Source organism: Cavia porcellus, unplaced genomic scaffold (assembly GCF_034190915.1).
Source record: "Cavia porcellus strain 051 isolate PalLab524CR breed Dunkin Hartley unplaced genomic scaffold, mCavPor4.1 scaffold_18, whole genome shotgun sequence".
NCBI classification, from domain to species: domain Eukaryota; kingdom Metazoa; phylum Chordata; class Mammalia; order Rodentia; family Caviidae; genus Cavia; species Cavia porcellus.
The window spans coordinates 41,010,090-41,034,407 of NW_026947501.1; the positions used below are offsets into that span (position 1 = coordinate 41,010,090).

Genomic DNA, 24,318 nt, shown 5'->3' on the forward strand with positions numbered 1-24,318 from the left:
GATGGTTCCTGTGTAATGTCCTGAGATAGAAATTAGCTTTAACCTTTGTGTTAAAGAAGCCTTCAGCCCCAGTGAGGATTGGAATTTTCCCTACATGAGAATTGTGCTACCTGACACATGACTTTGCTTTCATTGGTTCCAAGGTGGTCAGAGATACCACAAAAGTACAAATGTTCAAGTGCACAATTATTTTCTTTGGAGGAGGTTAGCTTGGGTAAATTTTGCTTAGAATGAAGGCACATTTTCCTTTATCATCTCCTTCTTTGACAACTGCATGACTATATCTCCACAGCCATAGTGAGGTGATGGCACAGTCTGTGCCCTTGAAACTTCCCAGGTGCCACACTGAGGGCAACCTTTCCTCACTAGGAATGGACCTGAACCACACTGTTGCCAGCCCTATAACTGCATGGTTTATATATTCCTGAAGTCCAGAATTCACATTTCCTTTAATGAGAGACATCTCATCTCAGCAAACTGTTACCAACTTTTAGACACACGTGAGATTTTCCATTTGTCAGAATCTACATTGGTAAATTTTATTGACCAAATTCTACAGACACCGGAATTACAAAGATCTTGGTGGATCCTCTCTAAACATTTACAGTGCATGGCAAAGCTCACATCACCCTGTGCTCTTACATGGGCAACACTGAACCATCTGCATGATTCTAGTATACACTGGCAGAAAAAGCAAGTTAGGAAGAGCTGACTCATACATAGAGCCTTAGGATGCTTCCATAATTGTAAACAATGATGTGTGGCATAGAAAACTCTTCTTCACTGTTTTATATTTATGATCAAAGTAGGCATTGAATTTCTAATTAAAGTGAATATATGAAGAGGATAAGGTAGAAAATTGTTTCCATAGGATGCGAAGATTCCCCTGCCCGTATGGCTTTCTATTCATTAACTGAAACTGCAAGATCAGAAGGAAGACATGAGGTACAGGGTCATGACCATCAACAGTGTAGACTGAGGTTACACAGTGCTTAAAGTAGGGGAACCGACAAGGAGGCTGCACAGATAATCACGGATCTGAAGCAAGTTCAGAGAGGTGAAATGTTGCCATCAGTGGAGATGGAGAAACAGGAGAAACAGAGGAGGAATGTGAGGGGCCTTCAAGATTTGCAAAACACAGATGAGGGGTTCCTTGCAGAAGCCCCAAGATAGTGATGCAGCCTAAAGTTCAACTTAGAAACTCTCCAGTTACAGCTACTAGATGCGGAAAGCTTTAGCTTCAAAATGAAAACATACTTAAATTTGTTGGGTCTTACAGAATGACAGCCTGGCTACATCAGATCAACAATACCCCTGAGGTAATAAAATGGGGCTGAGAAACCACGCAAAAGACAGAACTAAAAAAAGGGAATGGGAGGACAATCAAAGATAGAAGACAGGTAACAACAAGCAAGAAACAGAAGAGAAAAGAAGAGGAAAGACAAAATAAAGGGATAAATTTGGGACCAATTTTTATTGTTTGTCATCAAACCTGCCTGGGCTCCTAGGTAATGTTCAATACCACCAAAGATTTATCCTTCAGAAATGTCTGATACAGAGAGATTGGGAACTTGCAACCTTGAAGTTGGTTCCAGATCGCCTTGTGGAGGAGGTGCCCAAAGGAAGACCTGTCTGGAGGAGGACACAAGCAGGAAAGTGCTCAGGAATGTTCAGGAACACTGTTGAAAGAGCCATAGACTACAAAGTCAGAGATGAAAATATCAGAAAACAATGGGCTCTTCCCATACTTCTGATCTGGTGCTTATGGAAGGAGTTTAACTAAATACATTATAAGCTTGATATTATTTAAAAATGGAGAAAGCTACCAGGGAATTACATTAATCAGCTGTATAAAATTGACATCTCAATACATTATATATACAGTGTAAATCTTTCAAATCACATTTTAATCAAGCCACAAATATTATTCACAACTCAATATGTGTTTTGTTATTTGATTTAATATATGTAATATTACCTTTAATTTTGCTTTCAGAAGATTAATATTACAATTATTTCCAAATATATAAAATATTAAACTCAAAATCTTATGTAACTCTCATGTAAAATTTTGGGATACTTTAATATAACACAGGCAAACTACATATAGCTATTAAAACTTCCTGATTTCCAAGGACAAGAATATGAAAGCCAACTTAATGTGCCTGAATCTGAGGCTAACAACTGTGGTCTCCTCTCCATCTCTGTTAAACTTCACAACTTTGCGTTGGGACTGCTCCAATGAGCTGAAGTGTATTGCCTTATGTTTCACCTCCAAATTTTGATTAATGTGAGAAAGATGATGAAGGGTTTAAGAGTCCAGACAGGTCTAATAAGTGAAAATTTCAACCTCTTCAACTATTTACACAGAAAACACATGCTCACAAGGTAAACCTGTTAACCTAGTACGCAAGTGGCCGAGGCACAAAATATAGAGAATTCGAACCAATGTTCAGCAACGGAAAAAACATAGTGAGACCCAGTCTCAAAATCAAAGAAATACAAAGACTGGTGATGTAGGTCAGTGTGAATGCTCTAGGTTTAACCCAGGACATAAACACACATGCCCCGGGATGTGCACACACGCACGCGCGCGCGCACACACACACACACACACACACGGTGAGAGGTGCATTAAGAGAGTCTTTTATATACAATAAAAGCTCACGTTATGGAATTCTCCTTTAATTATTTCTACACACACTTTCACAAGTGTGTGAGAGGCACACTGCCGCTCTTGGGCTGTCATTAATGATACAATGAACCTATAGATTAATGACAGCAGGGCTTTACTCTCTCACAGCTTTGTAGGAAGTCAAAAACTGAACCCCTGTCCACATTGACTGTCTTAGATAAACTCCAGGGACGTGTCAGTCATTGATTCAAATTTCTCTGAGACTTTAAAACAGGGGTAGGTAGAAAATTTCGGGAATCTGACTTTTTAAATTTTTTTGTTTTTGACAGAAGACCTTTGTCTGCGGGAAAATTCACTAAAATTTGTTTCCAGTTTGCGGGTTTTCTTTTCATTATACTAGAGATTTGTTTTGACATGCAGAAACTTTTTAATAAGACATGATCCCAGATTTTGATTCTGAGAAGTATTTTCCATACAGTTTGATTTCCTTTCATAGATTTTCAACCTACACATATTTTGTATAAAACCAAGAGAAATCCTTGCCTAAAATATAAAACTGGTGTATTTTTCTACATGTCCCATGTGCATGTGTGTGTGTATGTGTGTGTGTGTGTGTGTGTGTGTGTGTGTGTATCTGAAAGACAACAAGCTTGAACAGATATTTACCAATATGAAAATCTAGTCACAAGGAATTTCACATCCACTATATAAGGCATATTTTTCTTTCATCCTTGCCCTTAACAGAATTACTGGTCTCCAACCTGAAGACAGATACTTTTCTATGTATCATAGTCTTTTGATTTTAGTGCTCCTATGTCATTTAATTTCTAGGTCAAGGAAAAGATTATTTGTAATTCTTGTTTCTAAGACCCAATCCCAAAGCAGGCATTTGAGATGAATACAAAATTTTCTGATGAAGAAATACAAATGGAAAATAAATATACATGAAAAAATATTTATCATCGTTAGTCATTAGAGAAATAAAAATTAAAATAACACTGAAATTCCATCTCACTCCAGAAAGAATGGCCACAATCAAGAAAACTACCAACAGCAAATGCTGTGGAAGCTGTGGGGAAAAAGGAACTGTCCTGCACTGCTGGTGGGAGTGTATACTGCTGCAACCACTGTGGAGGTCAGTCTGTAGATTCCTCAAAAAGCTGAGATTGGAGGTGCCATTCGAGCCAGCTATTCCACTTCTGGGCATATTCCCAGAAGAACTGAAAACTTCATACCAAAGTGATATATGTGCACCCATGTTTATACAGCGCAATTTGCAATAGCCAGATCTTGGAAACAACCTAAGTGTTCATCAACTGAAGAATGGATAAAAAAGTTGTGGTATTTTATACAATGGAGTACTACTCAGCTATAAAGAATGATCACATTGAGATATTTATAAATAAATGGGCCCAGCTTGAGACCATACTCATAAGTGAAATGAATCAAACTCACATATACAATTACCGAGAAGTTTCCCTAGTGTAAGAAATGGTAAGAATACATAAAAGTATGTGGTAATCATGATTCCCATTAAATTGTTTTCAAGCCTTATAATGTTTTCATTCATTAATTGGAATGGTTTTACTCTGTGGAGTTTGATTTTATTTTCTGTAATGGTATGAACAGTTGTTTTGAAGAAAACAAGACGTTATAATAGCTAGTGCTGATTTAATATCAGCTTGTTTTGAAACTCCAGCAAGCTTTTGTTCTTCTGTCTCCATCAGTTTCATCATGTCATATCTTACTCGATTTTATTTTATGTGATAGTACAAACAAAATTTTTATAGTCAAGAAGATAATATAGAAACCGTTGTTCATTTTCTGTTAGTTGGTTCTAAATACTCTGTAATATATTTACCCTCTTGAAAAAAATAAAATAAAATGACAATATTTTAGCTTGATAATGACAGAAAAGAAAAAAACTATGGTACTGTCTCATTATATTGGTTCATGACTTTGCACTGCTCTTTCACTATTTTAGGACCCATGGAAGATGTTGTGAAGACCAAGATCCCACTCTCTCTCTCTCTGTCATCCCTGGGGAGCCGGCCTCCATCTCCTTCAGGGCCAGTGAGAGCAGAGCCTTCTGCATAGTGATGGAAACACCTATTTGAGCTGGATGGTGCACAAGGTGGGCCAGGCTCCTCGGGGCATGATTTCTAAGGTTTCCAACTGGTATTCTGGCATCTCAGACAGGTTCAGTGGCAGTGGGACAGGGACACATTTCACACTCAAAAGAAGCATGGTAGAGCCTGAGGACACTGGAAGTTATTAATGTTGGCAAGGTACAATGTATTCTAACACAGTACACAGCCCTAAAAAAACAAACAAACAAACAAAAAAAAACCCTCCCAGACTAGAGATGCCCAGATGCCCTCCTGCACTGCTGTCTGGGGAGCAGCACAGCACAGACTGCTCTGTGTGAGAGGAAGAGATTCAAGAACAACAAGTTGCAGGTGAGGCCTCGGCCCAATACTAAGAGTAAAGAACACAACAGAGTAGCTGGGACCTGTGCTCTGAGAGTCTGGCACAGAGGGAGAAGGCTGGAGAAGACTCTAATGGGGAGATCATGAATAATCATTTTCCTCTCAGCTTGTCTGTCACTCCTGCAGAGCCATCTCTGTCCTGAGCCTCAGTGGATCACTGGGAAGTGATGCATCATGCAGGGCTCTTGGTTTTAGTGACTCCATGAAAAGTAAAGGTTCAGGACAAAAGAACCTTCAGTCCTGTCACATCTCTCTCATCAACACAGCACAGCAAATGTGAGAAGCCAAATTGTGATTCTGCCTCATCACTTTCTGGGGATAACTCCAGAGAAGTTGTAGGATCCTTATTTGGTTATACCCAGGAATAAAGTTACCATAAAAAGAGGGTAAAGAAATTCTCAGAAAATGTCTCACAGTAGTTAGCAGCAAGACAAAGAATTTCAGGCTATTTTTGCTTCCATTCTATAGTACCACTCAAAAACGCATACGGGGATTTAGTCTCAACAAAAATCTTTCTATACAAAACTCTTACAAGCAAACAAAATATGAAGACTGAATTCTGTCAAAATTAAGGCATGTATCTCCCACCACCCATTCTCTTGATGGCTGGGAATATTATTAGGCTCAGTTTATTCCTTTTCGGGAAAATCATACAGGGCCAATTCTTTTCCTAAAGTTAAATGTAGGATGAGAGACATGCATTAATTTATAGGGACTGTTGATACCTGTTTTGTATACTTAGCCTTTAGGACAAATTATAATTTAATTATTAAAAAGTTCCTCTAATATCATTATCCAAGTCTTTACCAAATTACATTTCCAGGTCTGGCAGCAGCTAGTTCAAAAGGTGGGCAAATTGTGGCCATATTTTAAAGTCAGAACGAACATGGCTGCTGAGGTAATGAACATGAGCTGAGACAGAAACGCAAAATCAGAGACATCCCTTGTGTGGAAATTAGCCACCAGAGAACTTGTAATGCCACCTCCTTTGTTGGGAAGGCAGAAAAAACTGACATTAGGTGAAAGGCAGAAATAAGCACTTGATGTAGAGCATATTTCAAATGTTGAGGTGGCACCAGACATCCAGTCAACAGCTGTCCTTGAGGGAAAGGCCATCATGGAATCCTGGAGCTCTGGGAAGGCATCAAAACTAGAGGCAGAATTCGAGGGTTGGGGTGAGATTAGCAGGAAATGAGTGTAAGGTGATGAGGGCAGACTGGTCCCTGCCAACCCACAGAAGTCTAAACACAAGGGTAAACTAGCCCTACAGGCTGTGACAGAAGAGTCACCTGTGAATAGGAGACACAGAGAGGAAGAAGGAGATGGAGAGAGGGAGGAAGAGAGAAAGAGACAGAAAGAAACAGGCAGAGAGAGAAACACACTGAGAAAGGGACAAAAAGGAGATTCTATAAAGCCAAGACACAGTTTTTAAAGTGATTTTCTTTCTCAAATGTAAAACTAAAGTATTGAATGAAAAACAAAATGTCTTGTAGGGCTAGACATTATAAACGGCAGAAACACTGTGTCTCTGAGGCGGTCAGAGATCTTTTGGGAAAGGAGCCAGTTTTCAAACATTATTTTATAAGAGATGTCCCTATCCTGCCACATGTTTGTCAGTCCCATGAAGGGCAAGTTCCCATTAAAATTGCTAGGATTCCCCTTTGATTCTCTTGAAACATTTTCTTCTACCATGCTGTTGCTATGGCAAACACAAATACGACAGCAACACACAAGGCACTAGGACAGATTTATTTGGGTTTGGGGGCAGCGACAAAGAAACAATTCTTATAAAAATGTCAGATCCAGTGGCTCAGGGAGAGAGGCTTTTGTGAGATTAAAAGGGGGAAGTACAGATGTGGGGAATTGGCTGTATTTGATTCGTTCTTATAATACATGTCATACTGACCATCTGGGAATCACAGTGACCCCCCTATCTCAGTAACAGAAGTAGCAGAAACTGTAATAGGAATTGCTATCTGGGCCACAAACAGAAACTCAAATACACTTATTTGGGAGTGCAGGGCTTTCTCTGCTGCACTGTGATCTGTTATGACAGGTGCAGATCTCTTTGTAAAACCTCCCAGTTGAAGGTGTGAAGAACTTGATGTCTCCCGTGTACCATTATTTCCTCAGAATAAGTTGTACAAGATCACTTGCTCAGTTCAGTGAACTTCATTCCCAGTGTTTTTCCTGTGATTTGAACACATACTCTTGCCTACCCTGATCTTCAGGCTACTACGCCACACAAGCCATTCTGTACCTTGCAGCAACTCTCCTCTCTTGTACCTGATACCACAAGCTTATTTTTCTCCTTTAACCAGCCCACTGGATACACGCAGTTAAAAAAATAATACCAGAATATGCATTAAATCAAACAAAATACAAGGTTAGACAGTAGAATGCAGGCAGGGAAGAACACACTGGATCTACTTGCAGCTCAGGGAAATCCCAATTTCAGGCTGCAAATGTAATTCATGGCAGTGATAAACTAGCATGCAGAGGTCCTGAGGTCTGTCTCATACACACTACTTTATTAAACAACACTACTTTATTACATACACTTTATTAAACAAAAGAAAGTAGGTAAGAAAAAAAGAAAAGCAAGCAAGTAAAAAGGAAAGAAAGAAAGAAAGAAAGAAACAAAGAAACAAAGAAAGAAAGAAACAAAGAAAGAAAACCCAATGTAGATCCATAGCCAGAACAATCTCCACTAAATCTGTGTGCATGGATCTGGACATGAGTTTTTAGAGTCCTGCACCAGAAACCAAGCATGACAGTCAAACATGGGAATAGCGACCATGACAGTAAATCAGGGCAAAGAGACATTGCTGAATATTTTAGGCAGAAAGTTGATTTGCTGTGGGTTTTTTTCTTTCATTTCTTGGGGGGAAAACATTTTTATCATTATTATTCTGTGTTTTAAATGACATATGGATCATCACTATACTCAAAATAAAAATCACAGAATTGGGGGCAATCACTGACTTACATGGGATGGCTAAAATGAAGAGCTGAGGATCTCATTCTGGGTCTAAAGTGATTTCCACATCTCATCCACATGGAAGAAAACTTCTGTCCAGTGAATGTCTCCATCCAGCCTTCACTTCTCAGAATGGTTAAGCTTTTTGATTGAAAAAATGAAGACCTCAAATCTCACAAAACCCTACTCAGCTCTCAGAGAGCAGCAGGACCTTCAAAAATACCCAGAGCTGAGGTGAGTGAGCAGCTCCAGTGACATCCTAAAGGCTAACTGCTGATAGACCACCTTCTGTGGCCACTGAGTACATTGTGCACCTAAGCATCAACCCATATCCCAGCCTCACCATTTAATACTGTGCATGCACTGTCACCATTTGTACAAGAAAATTTAATACGGAACTTATATTTCAGTTTTCAGTGAAACTAAAATTGAGAATAGTACTCAACTCAGTACTTAATAGTTCCCGTGAATTTCCACATGAGAGAAATGATCTTTTGCAGTTGTACTAAGACAGACAATGTGTAACATGATACAGCGTTTTCTTTGTATTGGAGTCCAAGAAAGCTCAGTGCTAGAGCATATCCACTATCATAGGACTTTTCTCTTTTTAGGATGTTTTTGTGGCCATAAACTCTACATTTTTGGAAAGCCTCGCTTTCAATATCTATTTCTATTGAACTTTCTATCACATACTTGATATGTATGTGTTCAAAAACATATTGAGCCTACGTGGCAGGTCCAGCACCCATAGACATTCCCAGGTGCACTCTGTCACACACCACAAACACACCTGAGCATCACTGCTGCCCGCACCTGGCATAAATGTTCTAGATGTCTCAGATGCTCATAAGCAGCTTGCCTATAATGGGGACATCATAGAACATTTGAACTGTTGTCTTGCTTTAGGAACATGTGTTTTTTTAACTTTGCAGAATGTACATCCGTTATTCCTGTTTTTGTAATTCTGTGGATATCACAATTGTAGATGAGGCCCTCATCATGGTGCATCCCATTATATCCTTACAAGGCACTGCCCACATCACCATGCGCTTTACATGTTGCCACTCAACTTCAAAGCTCGAAGTTGTTTGCACACAGCCGTAGGGTAGAGGGGCCCAAATGATAACCTGTCTGGAGGGGGAAATAACAAAGAAAGTAATCAGAAATGCTCAGGATTACTACTTAAGGGCCATAGACTACAAAGTCAGACACTCTTGGTTTTATAAATAGAACAGATAATGAAAATAGCAGGCAGAAAAGCCTCTTCCCATCTTCTGATTTGTTACTTATGAGAGGATAGGGAGGAAATAAATTATAAACCTGATATTATTTAAAAAGTGGAGGAAAGTACAGGAAAAACATTAATCAGCTCAATACATTTTATACACATTGGAAATAATTAAAATCATCCTTATAATCCAGCCACAAATATTATTCAAAACTCAATTTGTGTTTTATTATTTGATTTAATTGCTCACTGAAATTATTTTCTCAGGTATGAAATATTAAAATAAAATCCTATACTCTGTTGTAAGTTTCATCTAAGATGTTGGAAAACTTTAAAAAACACAGCCAAACTGCATGTGGTATGAAGTTTTTAAAACTTGCTGATTTCCATGGATAAAAATGTGAAAGCTGATTCATTGTGTCCAAGTCTGAAGTTAACAGGTTTGGTCTCCTCCCATATATGTCTAGCTTTAGAATTTGGCATTGTGACTGCATCAATGAGCTGAAATTTATTTTATTTCATTTCATTTACTATTGATTCGTGTGACCCAAATGAGGAACAGGGACTTAAGTTTCCAGACAAGTCCAACAAGTGAACTGTCCAATTTCTCAGACTGTTTAGAAAGAGCCCACACATTCAGAAGATAAAGTCACCCAAGACAGATACTGAATGACTGTCATTCCAGCACACTGAGGCTGAGGCTGGAGGATGGACAGGTGAAACAGAAACTGGGTAACTGAATATGGCTATGAGACTTGGTCTCATAGCCATGTTCAGTGATGTAGCTCAGTGTGAATGTCATAGGATTAACACCAATCCACCCATCACACACACACACACACACACACACACACACACACACACACACACACTGAGTGTGATAAGTAAATCCAGAGAGTCCTTATTTATAATAAAAGCACACATTACGGAATCCTTATTTATTTATTTTAACACAAATACAATTTCACAAATCTGTGAGAGGCACACTGCAGCTTTGGCCTATCATAAAAAATAACATGAACTTACAGACTAATGACAGCATGGCTTTAAACTCTCACAACTTTGCAAGAAGTCTTAAACCGACTCCCTTTCCACAGTGACCATCTCATAACTTCCAGGACCATGTCAGCTGTTGGATCTGATTACCCTGAGACATTAAAACATTGGATTCAATTGTGACATTCTGATATTGAGAATGTCTCTTTAAACTATGGACCATGGTGGCTCAATATCTATTTAAAAAAGAGTACACAGGATAAGGATGCTTTAAGATCATTCATAAGAAAGTAGCACAAATCATTCCTTATTCATTTTGGATAAAAGCAAGAGAAATAGTTCCCTAACAAAGGTTTTGATAAATCTGGACCATGGTGGCTCAATATCTATTTAAAAAAGAGTACACAGGAGAAGGATGCTTTAGGATCATTCATAAGAAAGTAGCACAAATCATTCCTTATTCATTTTGGATAAAAGCAAGAGAAATAGTTCCCTAACAAAGGTTTTGATAAATCGGGTGTATGCGTGTGTGTGTGTGTGTGTGTGTGTGTGTGTGTGTGTGTGTGTGTGTCTATCAGGATATACATATCTTCAAGAGAGCAGACTTGACCAGATATTTACTGATTTCAAAATCTATTCACGGAATTTCATATCCATGATGTAAGGCCTGTTTTTTTTGTTTTCCTTTCTTCTTGCCTTCAACAGAGTTACTGATCTCTCAAGTTGAAGACAGTTACTTTTCTCGATATCATAGTTTTTGATGTAGTGCTCTGAAGTCATTCAATTGTTAGGTCATCTTCTATTTCTAATACTTGTTTCTAAGATGATGAAACTTAACTGGCTACCACAAAATGGCTCCTCATTTCTGCTACCTGCTGCTCAGGATAGAAAATGCTAAAGACGAGTTCTCATGAAGTAAGAATTGCATCTTTCTCCTCCAGGAGGCTAAGAAGCATGAGCCTTCCCCTCGCAGAGACTGATCTGCATAAACCCCCATATCCGGGAGATTGAAGTTCTGTCTAAATGGGCAGAGCCCTGAGCACTGTGTCCCTGCTGCAGATGCAGATTTTCCTAGGGATCTTCTACCCACTACTGAAAACAGCATGGACTGTAGCTCTATTGTTTTTCTGCATATACAGAAGACATTTTAGAACAGATTTGTTTATGTACCTGGGATTGATCTTACAACACCACTCTTGCCTGGCAGTTGCTTATGAAACTTAACTGAATCCCAGGCACAGAAGATACTTTTATATGACTGGGCCCACCTAAGAAGCTTCCCTCCATGCTCTTCACTCTTCTGCACGACTGCACCCAGCAGGGAATTTGCATTTTATCCCCAGGTAGGACCTCTCCAAGCAAGTGTCATATAAAAGCTGACACTAACTTTGCCTTGACTGATCAGGACTCTTCTGTTCAGTCTCTCAAAATGAGGCCCCCTCTTCAGCTCATCCTGATGCTGCTCTGGGTTACTGGTAAGGAAACAGGGAGGTGAGGAAGGACAAGGGGTGAGAGGGTAAGTTTCGGGGACACAATGATAGCTGCCTGAGTTCTGCACATACATGAGATGCGCAGCCCTGAACTGAACCATGGGTATATGAGGTTAGATTAGTTAGTGAAGAAAATTCCTAATTGTCTGAGGATCTGGTCTCCCATGAAGATTGCCACAAAGAAAGAGAGGGGTGCAAAGAATAATGCTAGAGGGGACCTTGAGATTAGAAATCTTGTCAGTTATCTCAAAATTAAAAATTTTCTTTATACATTAATTACAAAAATAATGTAGCTTGATAATTATAAGAAAGCAAAAAGTAGGGAAATGGCTCATGATGTTTGTATGTCACTTTGCACTTCTCTTTCACCATTTTAGGATCCACAGGGGATGTTGTGATGACCCAGACCCCACTCCCTGTCATTCTCCCCTGGAGAGCTATCCTCCATCTTCTGCAGTTCCAGTCAGAGCCTCCTGCAGAGTGATGGAAATACCTATTTACATTGGGTGGTGCACAAGCCTGGCCAGGCTCCACAAGGTGTGATTTACCTGGTTTCAAACCGGTATTCCAGACAGATTCAGTGGTGGTGGGTCAGGGACAGATTTCAAACTCACAATCAGCAGGGTGGAGGCTGAGGATGCTGGAGTTTATTACTGTTGGCAAGAAACACATGAACCTCCCACACTGCTACAGCCCAGAACACAAACCTCCCTGCCTGGGGAGGCCCAGATGCCCTCCTGCACTGCTGTCTGGGGAGCAGCACAGCACAGCCTGCTCTGTGTGAAAGGAAGAGGTTGAAGAATCAGAACAAGTTGCAGTTGAGGCCTCTGCCTGGGTCTGAGAATGTGGAACACAGTACAACAGCCAGGAACTGTGCTCTGGTGAGGAAGCTTACTCAGAGAGAAAGGATAGAGCTGAACTGCAGAGGTACTTTAGTGCCTTAAAACTTCTATTTTTTTATGAAACCGAAAAAATTACAAACAAAATGAACCATGAATTTAATTAAAATGACTAACAAGCTAGAAATGGCTCCCACAGTTGGAAATTTCTCTTGCACTTTCCTCATATTATGATAATCCAGTGGGATACAGTCATCATGCACTGTGCTTTCAGCCAGTCTGGTACTCCTGGGATGTTGTGCCAATTTCAGGAGGGCAGCATTAAAAGGATCACTTCTGTTATTGCAATGTTGGGCTTTGTGTGACTCCATGGATCATCCGGAAGTGGTGTCTCATGCAGGGCTCTTGCTTCCTGATGCCAAGTGAGTAAAGTTCCTGACCTAAAGAAACCTCAGTCATGTCATGTTTTTCTAGTCAATGTAGCACAGCAAAGGTGAGCATCCAAATTGTGATTCTGCCTCAACTTGTCCTGGGGATGACCACAGAGAAGCTGGAAGATCCTTATTTGGTGATATCCAGGAATACAGCTACCTTTCAAGGGGGGCAAACAAATGCTCAGAAAATTTCTCACAGCAATTAGTAGCAATTTGCCTTGCTTTTTATGGGCAATCTTTACCTCTGTTCTCCATAACAAACACATATGCAGCTTTAGTCTGCACAAGGATCTTTTTTTTCCCAAGGTTTCTACTGGAAAATAAGACATCCAGATCTGACACTTTCAGAATTAAGGCAGGTGCCTCTCACCTCCCCTCATCCTCATGATGGTTGATAAAATTTAACAGGCTCCATTTCTTATTTTTTGTGAAAATTCTCCAAGACCACTGCTATCCTCAAAGTTAAATGTTTTGTGGTTGTTGTTGTTCTTATTGTTTGGGGTTTTTTTTGTTTTTGTTTTGTTTTGGTACTGGGATTTGAACTCATGACCTCATGCTTGTCAAGCACACATTTGTGCCTCTGAACTATAACCCCAGGTCAAAGTTAAATGTAAGATGAGAAAAATGAAGAGTCAGATACCTCTTTGTTACTTTTGGCCTTTCATACATCATTGTAAGTGAACATTAAAAGTTCTTCAACCCCATTATCGAAGGCAGCATGTGCTTTCTTTTCCAGACCTGGCAGCAGCTGTTTTGAAAGGTGGGAAGGCTCTGGTCATGGTTTAAAGGAAGAACCTATAAGTTTGCTGATATTCTGGACATGAACTGAGGCAGAAATATCAAATCAAAGACTGCCTTATATTTGGAAAGGACCCATCACAGAATTTACAAGAAGCTTCCTTCAATGGGAAGGCAGAAAAATACACACAGGGAAACAAGGGGAAATAGGGGCCTGCAGTGGAGCATATTTCTGATACTGAGATGGCCCCAGACCTCCAATCAACACTTGCATATGTGGGATTCTGCAGCTCTGCGAATCGTTCTGAACTAGAGATGCAAATATAGGGACAGAGGTAAGGTCACCAGGAAATGAGGCCAAGTACATGAGAACAGACTGGTCCCTAACAGGCAGCCCAATTCCCAGAAGTCAGGACACAAGGAGAGACACACAGTGGAGGTAGTGGAGTAGTAGTCACCTGTAGGAAGAAGTGAGGGGGGGGGACGGACAGAGACAGAGACAGAAGCAGAGAGACAGAGTGAGACTGACACAGGGGAACACATAGGAAGGGTGGGAAATTGAGATCCTAGAGCCAAGAAAATGCTTTAAGAATCTCTTTTTATTCCTCAAATGTGAAGCTACAGTGTTGAATGAACATTAAAATGACCTTTAGGTCATGTTGTTAAAAACCTTCTAACCATTGTGTGTCTTAGATCACAGCTCTTTCCAGGCTGGGCAGGATTTCAAACATTACTTTTAAAATCGATAGCCCCTTGCTGCCACCTTTTGGTCAGTCCTGTGAAGCGCAAGTTCCAAAGAAGATTGCTCTTAACATTCCCCTTTCAAGTTGCTTGCAATTGTTTTTCTTCCATGCGGTTGCTACGGTAAATAGAATAACCAAAAGGACACATAGGAATCAAAGGCAGATTTATTTACACTTATGGGCAAGGACAAGAAATCAATCCTTATATCAATGTCAGCCATCAAGTCTCAGGGAGAGAGGTCTTTATTGTGTTACCCTGGGAAAGTACAGAGCTTGAACACTTGGCTGTCTGTGATTGGTTCTTACAACATGCACCACAGTGACCTGCCCTTTCTAAGAAACAGAAGTAAAGGGAACTGTACAGGATCCAGGCAAGGATCAGAAACTCAAAGATACTAGCATCTGTGGCAGCTGTTTCTGGGCCTCTGCGATCTGCTTTAACAAGTGCAGATCTCTTTGCAGTATCTCAGAGCACTGAAGCTGTGAAAAGCCAAATGCCCAGCCTATGCCATTATATGTATAGAATATGATATGTAACATCACATCGTAGTCATACAAATATTAATGAGAGGCAATATAAATACAAATGAGCCCCCTCTAAAACTTTTTCTCACCCAGAATCTGAGATATTTCCCCAGGCAATTGGAAGTCTTTTAAGATAACTTTTATAGAGCAATGGGCACATGTCATGCAAGGTTAAAAAAATCTACAAAGGGAAGTGCATGAGGGCAGGGGACAACACTCAACGCACCTCTTCTATGGGGCAGGTTGAAGATCCTGAGTTGAATGCAGGTATCACCTGCCCCCAAAAATACACAAGACAACACTTGTTCAAATACTATAGGGCCCAATGTAAACATCTGCAGAGCTCTCACTGTCACATTTTCTTTCTTGGGAACAGGGGTTTTGCCAGGCTAGTGGAAGCTTTCTACTTTACAAACTAATGGGTGTGTGCTGCTACCTACCGGTCATTTTCATGCACTGAAAATTCTTAGGAAGATATTTTCTCAGATTCCTTCTGAAATAGTTTATTCACTACCCTGTATCCAGGTTAATGACTACAGAAGAGACTGAATATCCCACAGCACTGAACTTCTGGAGCACTTGATGACTCAGGTGCACCATTATTCCTCTTTCACCTGTCAGAAACAGCCTCAGAAGGAACATGGTGGTGCCAGCCCATTTGCTTTCTTCATCGAGCTCGATTCCCAGTGCTCTTCCCATTATTTTCACAGCACCTCATACCCACCTCATCCTCAGATAATTAGAGCACACGCACCACAGCTCTGTTGTCTGTACTCTGACATTATAGGACTTGGATTCTGCTGTCTGAATATTATGACATCTAAGTGCAACTACTGACAAATCACAAATGTGTACACATGTATGCACACACACATACACAATCAGATGATTCCTCAGATACTACAAAGCAATAGTGTATGATAGCTAATGATCAATATTTCTCATAACTAGAGTTACTAAGCAAGCTTTGATTTGAAGTTAAAAAAATCAACATTTTACTTTATCTAAAACATTACTCTTTTGTATGAAATCTGGCTTTTTCATACTAAAGTTGTTGTTGTACTAACTTTGGCATTTTTTATTCTTCTATCAAGATGCTAGGTAGTTGTGCCAAAAATACTGACACCTCTGCTTTAATTTTGCATTAAAACAAATGCTGCATGACTGATACACCAATCTGGATCAGGATCTCAAAGGGCAGGGATCATTGTACAGAGCTCATAAACAGGAGACTGGGAGATGACAGCAGCACCTTGTCACTGTTTCCATACTCATCCTGGGGTAGCCTGAAAGCACAGAATGAAAGCTGGAAACCCAGAGACCTTCACAGATACCCAGATGCTATAGACTGCACATCCTGATGAGAGGTGCAGATTTGGTCCCTTTTGAGTGACTGTGATTTGGCAGAAGTCATTTTCAAGAGGAGCCAACTGAACTCCAAACTCAGAAAAATCACTGCCTCCTCCCCTGGGTTCCAGTTAAGTTCAAGACCACAGAAGTAGCACTGACTGCTGCAGGATGAAAAAATCCATTATCATCCTCATGAATGGAAAGTTCCCTGAACTTCAGTGGAAGTAAAGTTGAGACTCACTAGATTATACACTACTTCACCATAAAGCAACTTCTGGCTTGTTAGGATGAAGCAGCATGGATCTAGATTCTGTCTACACATGTTCTCTACCAGTTGTAGCAGAGATGTAACTTGGGGAAGAGTGTTTCCTTCTCTCTCTCTCTCTCTATCATTATTTTTTTCTTTACTGTTTGATCATTTCCTTATATGAATGTAAACATGATTTCCCATTTTCTGGTGATTGTGTTTCTGTTCTGTTCTTTCTTTGATTTCTTCTTTTCCTTTTCTTTCGAGACTGCCTTTGCCTTAAGGGCACTGAAAACACTGTGGGCCAGTGTAAAGTGACCACAGGATGCCCCAAAAAGTCAGGAACTCCTGAACTCATAAACTGAAGAGTTACGAAAACACAAAATTGGTCTACACCTGGAAGACACTTCTAAGTAGTCATTTCCTAAAGTTTCTAAATAACAACAATCGGGATATCCACCATAGCCAACTCACAAGCATCAACTCAAGAATTAAACTAAGAAAAAGAAAATTAGAAAATGAGAAGGCAATTCCACAAGTGCAAACCCAGACAATCCATGAAACAAATACAAAACAAGGGGGAAAGGAGGTGGGACCATTCAAAAGTCAGCTACCTTGACTGTCTGAAGTGATCAAAGCAAAATAAATTAACAAGGACGTAGATCAAATTAAATCAGAAATATTTTGATAGAAAACAAACAGGTAGTGACCATAATGAAAAACACCCCTAGGTACCCTACAGCAGATACAGATTAATAAATAGAGGAACTTAGGAAAATTAGAGAAGCCATGAAGACCAACATAGATATATAATGAAATTCAAAAAGAGATTCAAGGAGATATCAAGGAGATTGAAGCATTCACTGAATGTATAAACAGCAGAATATACCAATGTGATAACATAATGTTAAATACCAAAGACAGGCTTTTAATTAGTAATTATGAAAAGAAAGATTGCTTAAAAGTAGCAATGAATGACAAGATGTCCATCCAGAAGGTGTTATATCATGTCAAGAAGAATATCATAAGAATGATTAGAGATAACAAAAAAAGCAGGAGATAGCAAACAACAAAAAAAGACTGATCAGAGGCACCATGGCAGAAAACTTCTCATATAGGAAAAAGAATCTGACACACCTATAAGTTAGTCATATAGAACTCTAATCATCTATGACCAGAAAACCTACAGCAAGGCCTAAGAGGGTCAAAACTCAAGAATTGCAATTCAAAAACACAACATTAAAAGTTCTTAGAGAAAAGAAGCAAAGTACATGTAAAGGAAAACCCATCATAAGTACAACTGACTTCTCCACACAAACCCTCAGGTAAAGGAGAGCTTGGAGTGAAGGGTATCAAGTGCCTTGCCCAAAAAACTCTTAAATCCAAACCGATATGTGCTACAAACTTAACTTTCAAAATCAATGGAAAAATAAAATATTTCCATGACAAAGAACAACTGATGAAATACATGAACACAAAATTAGGACTTCAAAATATTCTTAAGGATAGGTTAGAAACAGAAAATAAAAAGTACAACCCCACAAAATCCACAAAATGAATCTGTCATGCAGAGCAAGTGGTAAAACTTAAGGGATAAAAAGACAGCCAATGTTAGGAAAATAACATGGCAAGGGAAAACTAATACACACCCATGATAACCATCAATGGCCTTCATCTGAATGTACCAGTCAAAGGAATCACATTGTCACAACGGATCATGAAGTAAGAAACAACAATATGCGGCACTCAAGAAATACATTTAATTTCAAAAGAAACTCACACAGATCCAGAGTCAAAGGATAGGAACCAATATTCCATGTGACCAGAACCTGAAAAAAACAGGCACAGCTACTGTGTCTGCAGACAAAGTGGATTTCAAGCTAAGAAGAATTCAGAGAGACAAAGAAGGTCCCTACATCCTTGGAAATAAAACACTTCAACAGGAAAGCATAACAAGCACAAAATATATGCAACAAACAACATCATAGCCAATTATACTCAACAAATATTAATAAACCTAAAAAAAGCACATAAACACTAATATGCTTACTTGGAAGATCTCAATAATCCACTGATACAAACAGACAGATCATCTAGAAAAACAGCCAGCAAATAAATATTAGAACTGAACCCAATTTTGAAAAAATGAATGTAGTAGATATCTGCATGGTGTCCCTCCTCAAAACATCACTTTCTTTTCAGCTTCTCTAAAATAGAAAGCATACTTCTCATAGATCAAACTTAGGTGTATGTAAACCACCTGAATTACCAGATCACATAGCAATGAAATTGAAAATCAATGACAAAAGAAACCAAAATAGGTGAGTTTAACGTCATCACTCCCAGGGGTTAAGTGACTGTCAGGCTTCCAGGCACACTAGACTGGGCTCTGAAGATTTCTGGCCTGCATGGGCCGCACTCAGCAACCTTTCTTCAATCCTGGGAACTGGGAACGCATGAGATGAGTTCCAGCATATCATCACGGGCCCAGGGAGAGTTTAAGATCATCACTCCCAGAGGTTAAGTGCCCACCCAGCTTCCAGCCACACTAGACTAGGCTTGGAAGTTTTGTGTTCAGTCTAGACAACATCCACGGACTTTGGTCCAACAGGGGAGCTGAGGGCATAGGAAGTGAGATCCAGCACATCAGTGCTTGCCTGGGGAGAGCTTTGGACTAACACCGACAGTAGTTAGAGCCTGCCCAGCTTTCTGGAATACAGAAGGTGGTACAAGAGGTCCCATGGGCCTGACTAAACCATGTTCAGGAACATGCATTCAGTCCAAGAAACCAAAGGCATAGGAAGCAATTTCCAACACACACAAGGGAAGCTTTGAAACATCACTTGAAACACATATGTATAGGAAAATGGCAATACAAAAGATCAAAATAATCGCAAAATTCCAGCCCATCCCAAGAAAGCCTAGGAGCCATGTACATGGAAGAAAAAATATATCATTTACTTGAAATACATTAAATAATAGCAACTGAAGTAAAGGAGTAACTCCAGAAAGCATTAAAGAACTCAAATTAGAAATAATCTCCCAGTTGAAAGAAGAAATAATAAAAGTAATGAAAGAAATGCTGAACATATCTAAAGATGACACAGTTAAAAACTTAGAGGAAGAAAGCAAAAAGAAAGAATCCCTGGATGAACAATATAAGACACAAAGAGAGTAAATGAAGCAGATTCAAAGAGATATGCAAGAAATCAAAAATAGCATTGAAAGCTGTCAAAACTACCTCAACAAAAGTGAAGATAGAATTTCAGACCATGAAGACAAGAATGCAGCTAGTGAACAGGAAAGGAAAGATCTTTTAAAAACAAGAAGGAACCAAGAAATAACAATCTAACAACTGCAAAATGATGCAAAGAAGAAAAACATAAGATTGATAGGGATAAATGAAAAAGAAAGGGACAATACAAATAATATCAAGAGGCTATTTACAGACTTAAAAGTTGAAAATTTCTCAAACATGAGAATGGAAACTGACATTAAGTTTAGTGAAGCATAAAGAACTTCAAATAGTGATAACCAAAGTAAAACTACACACAGACATATAATAATCACCACCACAGAAATCTAACACAGGAATAGAATATTAAAAGCTGTTAGAGAGAAATGACAGATCACCTATAAAGGACAATCTATCAGAATTACAGCAGACTTCTCAACACAAACAATGAAGTAAAGGAGAACATGGGGCAAAGTATTTCAGATCCTAATAGAAAATGACTTCCAACCTAGACTGATGAACCCTGAAAAACTTTCCTTCAAAATCAATGGAGAAATAAGATACTTCCATGACAAACAACAGTTGAACAATTTCATGATTAGCAAATCAACCCTGCAAAGAATACTGAAAGACATTCTAGATACACACAGGAAAAAAAACACTAAGAAAGTAGACAATTATACTGAATGGAAAGATAAAGATCCAATGGCAGAAAGATAATGTCAACAATAAACCAATATATAACAACGAGAAACAACGTCCAACCATATGCTGTCTACAGGAAACCCATCTACTCTAAAAGGAAACTCATAGTCTGAAAGCCAAATAATGGGCAGCAATACTGAGTACAAAAGGAACCCATTCCCACTCTCAGAGGTTTCGCCTCTCTGTCCCTTTTGTGCTGATTCAGATGCAGCAGCAGCAGCAGCAGTATATTCAAATTGCGGCTTCCAGAGGTGAGGGTTGCAGCTTCCACGCTGAGATTTTATCTGTTCCAGTTATAGCACTGGGACTACATTTCCAGTTGGTTTCTCTCAACTTAGTTCATTCCTTGGTCAGCAGGGTATATCTCACCTTGCTTAGGACTCCTCACACCGCACCATTCCTGGATTCTAAGCTGAGAATCTCAGAGAGCCTCTGTAGCTGCTGTTATCTATCTGCCATGTTCTCTCAAAAGTCCTTTACATATTCGTGATGCCTAGTATTTACATTTCCTTTAATGAGAGACATCTAAGCTGGGCAATTTGTTACCCAATATTATCCCCTTTTTCAGAATCTACATTGAAAATTCTGTTGATCAAGTTCTAGAGATACCAGGATTAAAAAGAACTTTGTGTATCATCTCCAAAAATTTACAGTGCATGGCAAAATTCACATCACCTTGTATTGTTATGTGAGCAACACCAAACATACCTGTGTGTTTCTAGTATACTCTTGCAGAACAAGCAAGTTAGGAAGAGCTGACTCTTGCACAGAGCCTGAGGATGCTTTAGGGTTTTTAAACTATGATGTGTGCCATGGGAAACTCTTCTTTGCTAATGTATATTTATTCTCCAAAGTAGGCATTGAATTCCACTTTCAAATGAATATGTGAAAGGGATTAGTTAGAAAATTCTTCCCATACAGGCACAATGCTTCCCCTCCCCTTAGCACTTTCTATTCATTAACTGAAACTGGGAGATCAAAAGGAAGATGTGGGATACAGAGTCACTTCCATCAACAGTGCAGACTGAGGTTACACTGAGCTGACATTAGGAGGGCAGACAGGGAAGCTGCACAGATGATCATGATTCTGAAGAAAGTGCAGAGGGGTGAAATGTTACTGTCAATGAAGATGGAGGAAAAAAGGGCACAGAGGAGGAATGTGAGGGGACTCTAGGATGTGGAAACACAGATGAGGGGTTCCTTGCATGAACCTTAAGATAAGGATGCAGCCTGAAGGTAAACTGAGAAACTCTCCAGTTATAGCTACTACATGTGATACAGAGAGCGTTAGCTTCAAATAAAAAATATACTTAAAGGTGTTGGGTCTTACAGAGTGACACCCTGGTTACCTCAGATCAACAATAGTCATGAGGTAATAAAAGAGACAGAGAAACCACACAAAAGAAAGAACTAACAAAAGGGAATGGTATGATGAGCAAAGAAAGGAAGCAAAGAGGAAGACCCAGGAAAGGGGAGAGAAAAAAAGAGGAAAGACAAAAGAAGGGAACAATTTGGGGCCCATTTTTTAATTTCTTATCATCAAACCTTTCTGAGTTCCTAGGTTATATTCAATGCCACCAAAAGTATGTGCTTCAGAGATTCCAACCCTGAAGTTGGTTGCAGACAGTCTTGTGGGGGAGGTGCCCAAATGAAGACCTGTCTGGAGGAGGACACAAGCAGGAAAGTGCCCAAGAATGCTCAGGAACACTGTTTGAAGGGCCACAGATTACAAAGGCAGAGACTCACGATATTAAAAGTCAAATACATAACCTATGTAAAGATGAAAATGTCAGAGTACAAAGTGCTTTTCCCATAATTCTGATCTGATGCCTATCAGAGAATTTTAAGGAAACAAAGTATAAACTTGATATATTTTTTTTTAATGGAGGAACCTCCTGGGGAAAAACATTAACGAGCTGTATAAAATTGACATCTCAATACCTTAAACACACACTATAATTCTTTCAAATCATCTTTTAATCCAAACATTATTCACAATTCAATTTAGGTTCTGTTATTTGATTTTTCTATGAAATATCACCTTTAATTTTGCTTTCAGAAGATTATTACTACAATTATTTCCTTAGATATAGAATATTAAATAATCTCTTATACTCTGATGTAAGTGTAAAGTAAAATACTGGGATAATTTAATATAACACTGCCAACTTGTATGTGGTTTTTAAAAGTTCCTAACTTCCAAGGAGAAGAATATGAAAGCTGACTCAATGTGTCTGAATCTGATGTTTACAACTTGTGGTCTCATCTCCATCTTTGTTGAACTTCAAAGCTTTGCCTTGGGACTGCTATTCTGAGCTGAAATTTATTTTCTTGTGTTTCACCTACATCCTACTTTACATTCATGTGAGACAGATGACTTAAGGCACTTAAGAGTGCAGACAGGTCCAATAATGAAAATTTCAACCTCTTCACCTTTTTAGGAAAAACACACAGAAATTATAGTCACTTAAGACAGATGGTGTACACCTGTCACACTAGTACACAGGTGGCTGAGGCAGGAGGATAGAGAATTGGAACAGAAGCTGGGAAACTAATCATCACAGAGAGACCCAGTCTCCAAATCAAAGACATACAAAGGACTGGGGATGTAGCTCAGTGTGAATGTCCTGGTTTAATCCTGAACACACACATGCACATGTATAATTACACAGGGTGATAAGCACATTCAGAGGGCCTTTAATGTAAAATCAAATCACACATTATAGAATCCTCCTCTTATTATTTTTCCACAAACACACTTTTGCAAATATGTGAGAGGTACACTACAACTTTGGGCTCTCATAATAAATATCATGAAATTATAGACCAAGGACAGTATGGCTTTACTCTCTCATAGCTTTGGAGGCAGTCTCAAACTGACAGCCTTTCCACTGTGACCATCTCAGACAAACTCTTGGGCCATGTCAGCCATTGGTGCAAATTACCATGAGAAGTTAAAACACTGGATTAAATTCAGACATTCTGACATTTAGAATATTGCATTACACTATGGACTACAGCTGTTCAATGTCTATTAAAAGAAAGTAAATATGAGAATGATATTTTATGATCATTCAGAGGAGTGGTACAAATTATTTATTTCCTTGTGTATAAAATGAAGGGAAATCTTTCTTTAAAAAGATTTTGATAAATAAAGGGTTGTGCATGTGTGTGTGTGTGTGTGTGTGTGTGTGTGTGTGTGTTTGTGTGTGTGTGTGCGTGTGTGTGTATGGGTGTCTGTGTTTGTATACATATCTAGAAAGAAATAGGCATAATCAGAAGTTTACCAATTTCAAAACCTTTTCACAAGGAAATTCAAATCCACTATGAAGGACATATTTTTTTTCTTTTAACTTTTCTTTTCCACAGAGTAAAAACTCTCCAGCTTGAAGAAAAATGTTTTTCTCTGTATCTTTTTTTTTAAATTTTGGTGTTCTTTTGTCATTTAGTATCTAAAACAAAGACAAGATTATTTCTAATACTTATTTCTAAGATGATGAAAGTTTTCCTGATCACATCAGAAGAGTTTATTTGTAGTTAATGGTAAAAAAAAAAAAAATACTAGGGCTCCCCATTCCAGCTGCGCTTGGAGAACTGTAAAGCTTCCAGCAAGTAGGCAGGCACACACTCTCCCCAGAGCCCAGCCTATTTGGGACTCACCATCTGTGTGCAGAGGAAGGGCTG

At 39.1% G+C, this 24,318-nt stretch overlaps 1 pseudogene; it reads left to right on the top strand.

Annotated features, from left to right (window-relative positions):
• Nucleotides 1-11,757: 11,757 nt before the first annotated feature.
• On the top strand, nucleotides 11,758-16,691 carry LOC134471430 (immunoglobulin kappa variable 2D-29-like; annotated as a pseudogene).
• Nucleotides 16,692-24,318: the final 7,627 nt, after the last annotated feature.